This window comes from Adiantum capillus-veneris, chromosome 19 (assembly GCF_014529385.1).
Source record: "Adiantum capillus-veneris isolate H3 chromosome 19, ASM1452938v2, whole genome shotgun sequence".
NCBI lineage: Eukaryota > Viridiplantae > Streptophyta > Polypodiopsida > Polypodiales > Pteridaceae > Adiantum > Adiantum capillus-veneris.
In genome coordinates, this window is record NC_140949.1 from 114,372,787 (window position 1) to 114,383,870 (window position 11,084).

The window sequence follows — 11,084 nt, forward strand, 5'->3', positions numbered from 1 at the left end:
CTTCCAGGAAAAAGTCACTCTTGAAGAAACCTATTCTCCATGTCCTTGAAACCCTGCTAGACCACTAATAATCGGTGAATAGATGAGGGAGGCCCGCACAAGACATGTTGCAGCCACAACATCTATTCAAGCCAATCCCTCTGGCATGAATCTTCACTCCTATTGGCAGAGTCCCTATAATACCTTCCATATAAATATGTTCATTGCCAAAGGACATTGTGGAAACCGTATGTTGTTCGCTATCGCCACCCATCTTGCCTCTGGCCACCATTTCCCCCTTAGCTTGTTGAGGGGAGAGAACCAATCAGATGAGACCATAAGAGAGAGGTATACTTCCTTGGTTTTTGGTTCATGAAGTGCCTCCTCAGGCTATTCACCTGAACACGGACTCACACACCGACATACAACCCTTCCAGGACTCTGATCGCAGTAGTCTTTCTGTCCCACTTAGATTAAATTGAGAAGCCAATTGATCTATATCTTTCCATCTCCTATAATTGCTGTCCAGAAATGGGCCAAATGTCTTAGAACTTTATTGTTCATCTTTTTGGCTCTATCTTTCTAGAAAGGGTTCAAAGGTATGCTTCCAGCTTTAGAAAGCCATGGGGACCAGTGGATGATGGAGTTCTGGAAGTATCTGGTTCGCTTTTCCCACTCTAGTGGCTGCGATGCTCTATTGCACTTCCTCACCAACTCGCCTTTTGTTCCTCTCAATTTAAGGCGAGACCATCTAGGGGTGAGCAGCTTGTCATGCATCTCAAGGCCATTCCATAGACCACCATGAGATAATAGTTTTGACTTTCCAATAATGGCCCTTGTCATAACCGCCCATGCCTGGTCTTGCTTAGTGATTTTCGTGAGAAATTTGGCATAGTTGGCCTTTGCATGGCCTCCTTGCTCTAGTGGTCTCGCGACAGATTCCCAATGGGCCCACTACCAAGTGCCGCACCTTGGGTGTTATTTTTCCGTAGGAATCTTTTTACTAGTTTTAGGAACACCTTCCAATGGCACTTGGCTAGCTTGAGAATTGGGCTAGTGAAGACTCAGTATGGGAGCAAAAAAGAGTTGATCACTTTCACCGTAGCTCGGGAAGGGGAGCAGCACATACTCCCATATTTGCATCTTCCTCCTTACCTTGTCCAAGACCCATTGGAATCTTTGATTATGTGTTACCTCGACCCCCAACAAAGGAGCAAGGTGTCAAAAAATCTTACCTTTTGAAAGTACCTCTCCGATCCATACGGATGGGTCGAAAGAGTCGTTCTCTGTCAAAGAGATTGATCTTGATTTTCAATATTGCATTTGACCTAGAGGCCACGGCGAATGTTTGTACCTATGATTTCTAGAGCATTTCTAACAATGTAGGGGCAGGCCTTGAGGAATAGAAGGGAGTCATTTGCAAAGACCTTCGCTAAGATTTGGTCATTGTTAGGCAATGATAGGCCTTGGATCTCCCCTCTCAGTAGCACTATCTTCAAGCATTGTAACCAGCGCTCCTTGCTTGATCGATCTTTTGACTTTGAAAGCACCTACAAATCTGTTATTGAACAAGAGCTCAAAATGGCTCCCAGAGGTGAGGGTTATAGCTAACCAACACATCTGAGGCTCGAAGCCTAGAGATTTCATGACATCCTCGATGAACGACCAAGTAATTCTGTCATAGGCTTTGTCGAGATCTAGTTGAAGTAGGACACATTCTTGCTTGGTGAATGATGCACATTGTATTCCGACCATTGCTGCCAAGATGTTATTATATATTGACTTTCCTTTGATGAAACCATGTTGGTGAAGATTCATAGCCTTATCCATAATGGGGGAGAGCCTTAGGGCAATAGACTTGGCTATGATTTTGTAGGCCACTGACATCATGGTTATGGGCTACCGATGTTTTAGTTGGGAGCAACATATTTGCTTAGGGATGGGTTTAATAAGGCCCCTATTAATGCTTGAGTCAAGGGCTACATTGATTAGGGATTGGTTGGCCATCCATGTGATCGAGGACTTAGATCCTCCCAAAATTATATGAAGAACTCCATAGTCAGATCGTCCCACCTTGGGGATTTTTCTTTGCCTAATAGGTGTATGCTTATATGTTAAAGTTCAAGTGAACGTCCCAATGTGATCCTAATATTTATTTTGTCTTTTTTTTTTTTCAAACTCACAATAGTGAGTGGAGATATTTATTAAGAAAACAAAAAACAACCATGCTCCACCCAAGCCATGGCATCAACCAACATCCAGATCACGGAACACATCCTACCCACAAAACCACATCGGTTGATAAAGGCGCCACCCTGAAGCTAGCATAAGCAAAAGGGAACCATGACTGCTTGGGGTTGCCACTAAGGAGATAGCCCTACCACAACACACCCCTTGACCACCAAACCAGTACACCAAAAACATACTGCTGAGAGAAAAGAAAAAATAGCTATAGTCACCACTTTCTCTACTTCCATTTAATTAGACTAATAGTACTTGTCATATTACCCGAGACGTTCATAATATGGCTGACAAGATAAACCTTTATGTTTTTAACATCCATTGCATTCGCCTCAGACTCGGGGGATTCACCATGAAAAACTTATTGCACCACATAAGTGCAAGGGAGGGGTTTTTTTTACAAGCTACATAAGCATATAAGTTAGGGGTAGGCCCCCATAATTTATCTTCCAAGGTTTAAAATGAGGGAGGGGGTATCATATTTAGGGGGGGGGGAGAGAAGTGAGAAAAGGGAAAAATGAGAGAAAGCTTTTGTGTTTCAAAATTATAGCTTCCCAAAAGAGTTTTCCCTCAAACTTGTGAGTCAATAGCTACAAAGATACATGCAAGAACTGCTGTGTATCAATTGTTTGTTTTGTGATTATAGTTTATTTGTTGAGGGATGGAAGCTGTAAAGAGTTTTTATAGATGCAAATTTACATGGAGAACCTAACACAACTTTATAACCATGTTTTTTGAGTAATTTTGATGGATCATAATTAGACGAATAGCTAGTGCGTAGATTGAACGAGCACATAGTTTGAAAGTCAAAATAAGACACATGGAGGGTACATCTAGCTATCAAGAAAAGTGGTTCCTTAGTACGTTGTTAGTCACTATGCTACACACTCTTTGACTAGTTTTACTCAGTTAGATCATTTGAGACCTAAATTTTATATCTAAGATAGGGGTATGATAGTTTTTTGTATTGGTTGTCGTATAAGCATAGAAAGGGGGGTCATATTCTTTAATATGAGTCGTATATAGGGGTTTTATCAAAGTTGTCCGCTCGCAGGTGGCGTCTCGTTTTGTATATAGAGTGAATCCCCCGGGGCCTCAGACTGACCAGAATCAATGGGCATTTGAGCCTCTACAAATGAATTATCTAGCATCTCTGCTTTATCTTGCAACCCATCGGCGAGGATGATAGTTTCTTCACTCCCCTCATAAGAGGGTTTGATAGGTTTCTCTTGCACCTCAATCGAAGGGCAGCCCATCTCTTCAGCCATCACTTCGCAAGTCGCTTCTCATCCACATGTCTTTTCTTCTGTCTTGGATGCCTCTGCATGGGGTACAACCTCTCTATTGATCCTCCTCCAAGTTGCCTTGATCCTTTGAGTGCAGGATGAATCCCCCTCTGGATAGTCTCTAGCATAATGGAGAATTCTGTGACATTTCTAGCAGGCATTCAAAAACGAGACAACCACCAACTCTTGCCGAAAGGTGCTGTAGCTGCCCATATTCAAATTCAAATATTTGGGAATGGATTTTCTCATATTCTATAGAATGTAGATCTTTATGTCCAAGCCCGATCTTACTCATTCCAGTTTTGGAATAAACAACACCTTGCCCAACATGGCGGCTATAGAGTGAGCATAGCCCTAGAGCCAAAAGGGGAAACCCTTGAGTGTAACCTACACCGGGAAAAATTCCATAAACTCTTCGCTCGAACAAAATTTAGGCATCCAAGGCATAGCATAAGCAAAGTGAGAACACCCCACCCCAGATATCAACTTTGACATGCTATCAAAGCCTCAAGCTTTTTGATTACAAGGGAAGAGAATCTGCACCTTGGAGAAGGAGAGCATGAGGCAAAGGAGGCTTTCTTTGCAGCGGCGGCGTCCTATTGTACGGAGTTGTAGCGTTTCCAAAACATTGGAGTGTTGTGAAGCAACCCATTGTCGGAGCCTTGTGGACGACATTCTAAAATGCCAGCATTTTTTATTACCTTGTGGAGTCGGCACTTGTGTGTCGTGTGCTCCTCTCTTCGCATGCTAGTGATGATGTGAAGTGGCCCTTGGATGGCATTCTAAAATGCCATCGAGGCAAGTGCACCCCCTCCTTCTGACAAGCAGCATCCCAAGATGCTACGTCTTTTTCGTATCCCCTTGCCAGCGACGATACCCCCCTCCCCGACAAGTGCCTCCCTTGGTTTTCTACAACATTTTTAGCTTTGGGAGTCGGGGCCCAAGAGAGGGGCATTGGAGGAGGTTCCCTTTGTGTGGCTTGGGGAAGTGTGAATGAGGTTTGTGAGGGCAACAATTGTTTTTTTTTGGTTTTGGTGTGGGTTGGAAAATTTCTGAAGCCATTTGGAGTACGAAAGGAAGACTAAAGATTTTCCAAATCTTGTACCTCAAGATGCCCCCCACGCTCAAGAACAAACAACTTGAATGATCAATACCAACTATTGGCTATGGAAAGTGGATCCTCCAACATCCATCTAGCAGCCTATGCTTGATTCGAATGCCCAAGGAAGCCATTAGTTTGGATCATGATTGTGAAGTCAAACAATTGCATGTGCTCGCTAGAGGATAGGGGAAACAGATGACAATACCAGTACTCAATTAACTACGTTTATACCCACGAGGTTCGGAAACCATTGTTATACATGTGACATGACGTTTTGTTTGGCTCAAGAATGCAAATCCAAAAGCAAAAGCAAGAAATGACAAGAGGACAAAGGCAAAGGCAAGATGGACATAGATAACGATGATAAAGAATTGACAAAGGAGATTGGCATGTCACACATGGTGACGGCCACAACATCGGATTTCTAGTTAGTTGGCGGTTGCCGCAACTAGCTTCGACAAGGGAGAGGCTTGTGAGCAGTAGAGAGGGGCAAAATGAAGCTCCCTACAAATGTTTGGACCCATGTGTTGGAGCTCAAGTTATCGGTGTTTGAACCTATGGGTCGGAGTAAAAGGTACATACATCTGGCAAGGAAGCTCATTGTCTAGGAAAGTTTGGACGTGATGTATTCCCAATTCATGAATGGGAATTCTTGGACACAATGTGGTCCAAAATTCAATTTTCTATAAGGCAACCGATGCTCAAGATGCCATTCTTCTAAGGTAAAAAGTTGAGGGTAGCAAAACCGAGGTGTATCTATTGGAAGGTACCTCTATTGGGGTGTCCATGGTAGCTTCTTCATTGCCAAAGAGGATGTTAAAGTTATGGCATCTCAAGTGAATGGCCCAATGTGATCCCAATATTTATATTGGATCTAGATAGTTATTTTACTTATTTGTGAAACTCTGGGTAGGGAAATTATCTAAGGTGACTATATAAGTACACCTAGCCCTCATTGTATAATAATAAATTCATTGTTAACGTTGGTAGGTTCGGAAATCTCTCTCTCTCTCTCTCTCTCTCTCTCTCTCTCTCTCAAGTGTGGTAGATTGGTTATGACATTTCCCTCTTCAATAATAGGTCTTGAGTTCAACTCTCGTCCGATAGATCTTTGAGGTCTCTTCGGATAGTTTCCTACGATGTTAAAATCCTCTTCTTCTTCTTCTTCTCTCTCTCATGTATTCTCCCCATTGCTCTACGCTTCCGCATTATCGACTCTTGGGGGGTGCACTATGTAATCATGTTAATATATAACGTGAGTTCGAAAGGAGGGGTTTTAAATATGAAAATTTAGGCAATTCAACAAAGACACATTAAATAAACTAAGGGGTTTTTATATTCAATTTAAAAAAAATTCCTAGAATAAGGGGTCATTTTATTCATTCAAACATGTTAAAAGAGGGTTTTTTAAATACCGCGTGAACACACGTTATATAAGGGGATACTAAACGGTGAACCCCTCGAGCGTTGACTTTGACACATTCTTTCATATTTTTTTAAAATTTCAACAAAATTCACAATCGCGAGTAGATTATATTAGCAACCCAAAAGAATCACAATTATTAGTCATGCTCGTGTCAAGCCATGACATCTTCTAGCAAACATTAGTACATCGACTAATAGGGAAGCCACCCCGCGGTGGCACAGGTAAAACACTTGGCTGGCTAAGGATTAGACTCTTACCCATGTAGTTCCGATATTGCTGCAGTCACAACCTTGTCCCACTCTTTAGGGTTCCTCTTCCCAATGGCAATAATTGCTTTCTTGAACGATCTCCGTGAGTAGATTATATTAGCAACCCAAAAGAATCACAATTATTAGTCATGCTCGTCTCAAGCCATGATGTCTTCCAACAAACATTAGTACATCTGCTAATAGGGGAGCCACCCCGCGGTGGCACAGGTAAAACACTTGGTTGGCTAAGGATTAGAATCTTACCCATGTAGTTCCGATATTGCTGTAGTCACAACCTTGTCCAACTCTTCAGGATTCCTCTTCCCAATGGCAATAATCGCTTCCTTGCTTTCTTGAACGATCTCCGTGAACCTTGCTGTTTCAATGACGTTCTTGAAAAGTTGACAGTTCTTGGCCTTCTAGACGTGTTTAAAGTAACAGAACCTGACAATTTATGTACTGATTAGAAGTTGTTGTCTCATGATCACCTGCCCACCCAAGAGAGAATATCGTTCTTGCAGAACCCAATCTTCCATGTCTTTTGAACCCACTTGCATATCTTTCCTGCCAGGCCACAAATCCTTGGACAATCCTTGAAAATGTGGGGGAGGTTCTCGCTTGCTTATCTGCATTGCGGGAATCTATCTGGACCAATACCTCTAGCTAGGACCTTCACCCGAGTTGGCAAGGCCCCTTAGAGTAACTTCCATACAAAGACCTTCATCCTAAGAAGCCATTGTAGGCACCATATATTCTTTACAATTGTCACCCATCTTGCTTCCGGCCATTGCTTGCCCCATTGCTTGTTTAGGGGGGAGAACCAATCCAACGAGACCATGAGGATGTTGTATACTTCCTTGGTGTGTGGTTTGCGGAAGTGTCTATCTATAGGACACCGCCATGCTTTCCAATCAAATCTAGACTTGGCCGTCGGTAGGCAACAACCGTCAAGTCATTATAAGACTCTATTTACCAGCAATCTTTCGGTCCCATTGAGATTGAATTGGGAGGCTAGTTGGTCCGATCCAATGAGACCATGAGGATGTTGTATACTTCCTTGGTGTGTGGTTTATGGAAGTGTCTATCTAAAGGCCACCGCCATGATTCCAATCAAACCTAGACTCGCAGGTTGGTAGGCAGCAACCGTCAAGTCGTTCTAAGACTCTATTTACCAGCAATCTTTCAGTGCCATTGAGATTGAACTTGTAGGCTACTTGGTATGATCCTTTCCAGTCACTGCTACTGAAGTCCCAAAACTGACCCAGTCGATGGAGTCCTTTGTTGCTCATCTTTCTAGCCACCTCCCTCCAAGCAGGGTTCAACATGACACTTCCTACCTTAGAAATCCAAGGGGACCAGTGAGACATCAAGTTGTGAAATATCTAGTTACCTCTCCCCATTCCAAGGCTTCCACTTTTCTTTTGCACTTTCGAGCCAGCTCACCAGTTAAGCCCCCAAGCTTCAAGTTAGACCACGAAGGGGCAAGCAACTTGTCGTGTAGATCCAGCCCTTTCCACCGGCCACCTTGCGACTACAATTTGGCATTGTCCATCATGACCTTTGTCCTAACAGCCAAGGCTTGATCTTGCTTTGTGATTACAACCACAAACTTGGCACAATGGGCCTCCGCATGAGTACTAGGGTTTAGAATTCAAAGACCGCCTTGCCCCACCGACCTCGCTATGGTCTCCCACCTTGTCCATTGCCAGGACAGGGAGTCTTTATTGTTGTTTTTCCTTAGGAATATTTTCACGAGTTTTAAGAAATCCTTCCAGTTGCATTTGGCTATCTTAAGAAGCAGGCCATTAAATACTAAATATGGGAACATAAATGAATTCATCACTTTCAGTCTGCTTGCAAAAGGGAGGAGCACATACTCCCACCTATGCAACTTGCTCCTTATCTTATCCAACACCCATGAGAATCTTTGATTGTGGGTAATATCCACCTCAGAGGGGCTCCCAGGTGCCTAAACATAGTCCCTTTGGACACAATCTCCCTAGACCACATTGCTAGATTGAACGAATCATCTTCGAAGAGGGAGATCAATCTAGATTTTTCAATATTGCACTTCGATCATGACGCAATGGCATACATTTGCACAATCTCTAGAGCCTTCCTGATCACCTGAGGGGACGAGCTTTGAGGAAGAGTAGTGAATCAACCACAAACAGCTTCACCAGTAGTTGGTCCTTATTGGGGAGGGAAAGCCTTTGAATCTCCCCTCTTGAAGCACTATCTTCGAGCAATGTCATCGGGGGATGAGATCCAATGGCCAACAAAAGGGGAGAAAGTGGGCAGCCTTGCTTGATTGATATTTTTACCTCAAAAGCCCCCACAATCTGCTCATTAAATAAGAGCTCAGAGTGGCTACCAACACTCAATGTGCTAACCAACCGACACATCCAAAGCCCAATGATTTCATGACCTCTTTGATGAAAGACCATGTGATCCTATCATACGCTTTATCTACATTAAATTGGAGTAATACACACTTTTGCTTAGTGAATGATGCAAACTCTATGCCGACCATTGCTGCCAGGACGGTCGTAGATAGATCTTCCTTTCACATGAACCACAATATGCTTCCTCGCCAGGTGTTCCACAAAGGGATGTCCAGACCCCAACAATTACCTAGTAGGAGATCTTTGAAGCCAAGATACAAGATTGCAGTTTGGAAAGCAAATATCTGTTGCACCCACATTTGAAGAATGGATGTGGTAGTTCTTCCACTGATCTCTTGTATTTGAGACAAAACCCATTGCTAACCTTGATATTGAGGGCCTTTTTCCTAAGCTGTTAAAACGACTGACTCACGTTTTTCCTTTAATCTTCATTGTTTTGCTGTAAGGAGCTTGAAGGTCAGTGAATTTGAGCCAATTTCTCTTATATTGTCGTCTTTGGTAGGTGTCTCTCTCTCTCTCTCTCTCTCTCTCTCTCTCTCTCTCTCTCTCTCTTCATCTTGGTTGGGAAAAAAGGCGCAATCTTTCCCTCTCTCTATGCTTGGCAAGGCATTGTGATGCAAGGCACGCTCTCTTCGCCCTCCAATGTCTCTCTCTATCTGAGCATCACGAGGTCCTCCATAGCTTTGTATGTAGGTGCAGACCTGCAGCGTGAGCTTTGTGAAAGAGTCTCTCTTTGTCTATCTGTGGTTCATGTGTAGGCAAAGTGTGGGTCTCCGAGAGCATCTATGAAGCATTCCACTTTGAAGGGGCAGGAGGCCAATGGTGGATGCGTGGAAGTGTTGTGTGCCGTCTAATAAAAAGAGGAAAATGGTATAACCTTTCTATCACTCAAGTGTGGTAGATTGGTTATGCCATTTCCCTCTTGAATAACAACTCTTGAGATCAACTCTCCTTGTCAGCTAGATCTTTAAGATCTCTTGGGATAGTTTCCTACGACATTAAAACAATCTTCTTCTTCTGGTTAGATCTTTAAGATCTCTTGGGATAGTTTGCTACGACTTCTTCTTCTTCTTCTGGCTTGTTGAGTGGAATTTGGAGAGATTCCTAGAGGATTAATAGGAGTTAGCAAATGCAAATCGAATGCGGAAGTGTTGGGCGAGGATGGATGCAGCATCCAACATTTTACAAACTAGAATACAACATATTTCCGGTTGTGAGTTTTGCCCATAAAAAAGAATACAAAAGCATATTTCAATCGGATAATGCTTTACATGCAAAAGTCAAATGTATGCCTGACTCCGTTCTTCTCTAACGTGATTTTGGAAAGGCAATAAATTCAATACATCCCTAGTACAAGAATAAAATTAAGAAGATAAAATTGTTGAGGATAGAGTGTAGAGAGGTACACACATTGCATGCGCGCTACGCGACCTCTTTATATAGAGAGTGCGAATCACAGACAACAAGAAAAAAAACACCTCCCTCAGCTTCGCCTAGACACCACCTTTCTCTCTGTCTTCGTTATCACCGGCTACCATCGTCTGGTCTGCACAACCCTCCCCCATGTCCGCTTCCCTGCATTCTGCTCTGCAAATCGATGCACAAAGCTACGATGGAGGTTGGACCCCTCGCCTGCCTTGCTTGCTCTGCACAACGCCCTCTCACACACCTCCCCGAATTGTCTCAATTGTTGACGGGCTCTTCTTCGACCCTGCTTCCACTTGCGCATGTCCCCCCGCCCCCCCCCCCCCCCCCCGCCCCCCACCCCCCCCCCCCCCCCCCCCCCCCCCCCCCCCCCACACACACACGCGACGTCCGCTGGCAACACATGTATGTGAGCAGCTCAACACAACAAGGCCTGCTAATAGCCAATAGAGGAAAAAATCCACCTCGTGTCATCACCACCTCCAATAGCATGTGTAAAAAATTCCTCTACCTCTCTGCTCGCCTTCGCATTGAACACGGCATCACCATAGACCCCGAAGATTCTTTCTCTCTCTCTCTCTCTCTCTCTCTCTCTCTCCTCCCTTCCCCACTTTGCTAGCATTGCCCTTTTGCTTTAGTTTTCTGGAGGGTATCTATTGAGATACCCTTTGATGAAGCACCTGAAACAAAATTGGCCGGGCCTACCTGGCTCGTTCCATTTTATTATACAAAATCTGGCTAGATTCTATTATCTTACAAAAAATAGCAAGCTCGTGGGATTTGAACTCAAGCAACTAGAAGATTGAACTAAAGCAGCGTCAATCTACATCATGTAGACGAGCCATGGGTGCTGCCTAGAACAGTCTCATTCTTTTAAAAAATAAAGCTGCAGGACCCCTGGCATGGCAATGTGCTACCATCGCATCTCGTGCTCCATGATCTACGCACATGCTCCTTCCAACCCACCTGGCT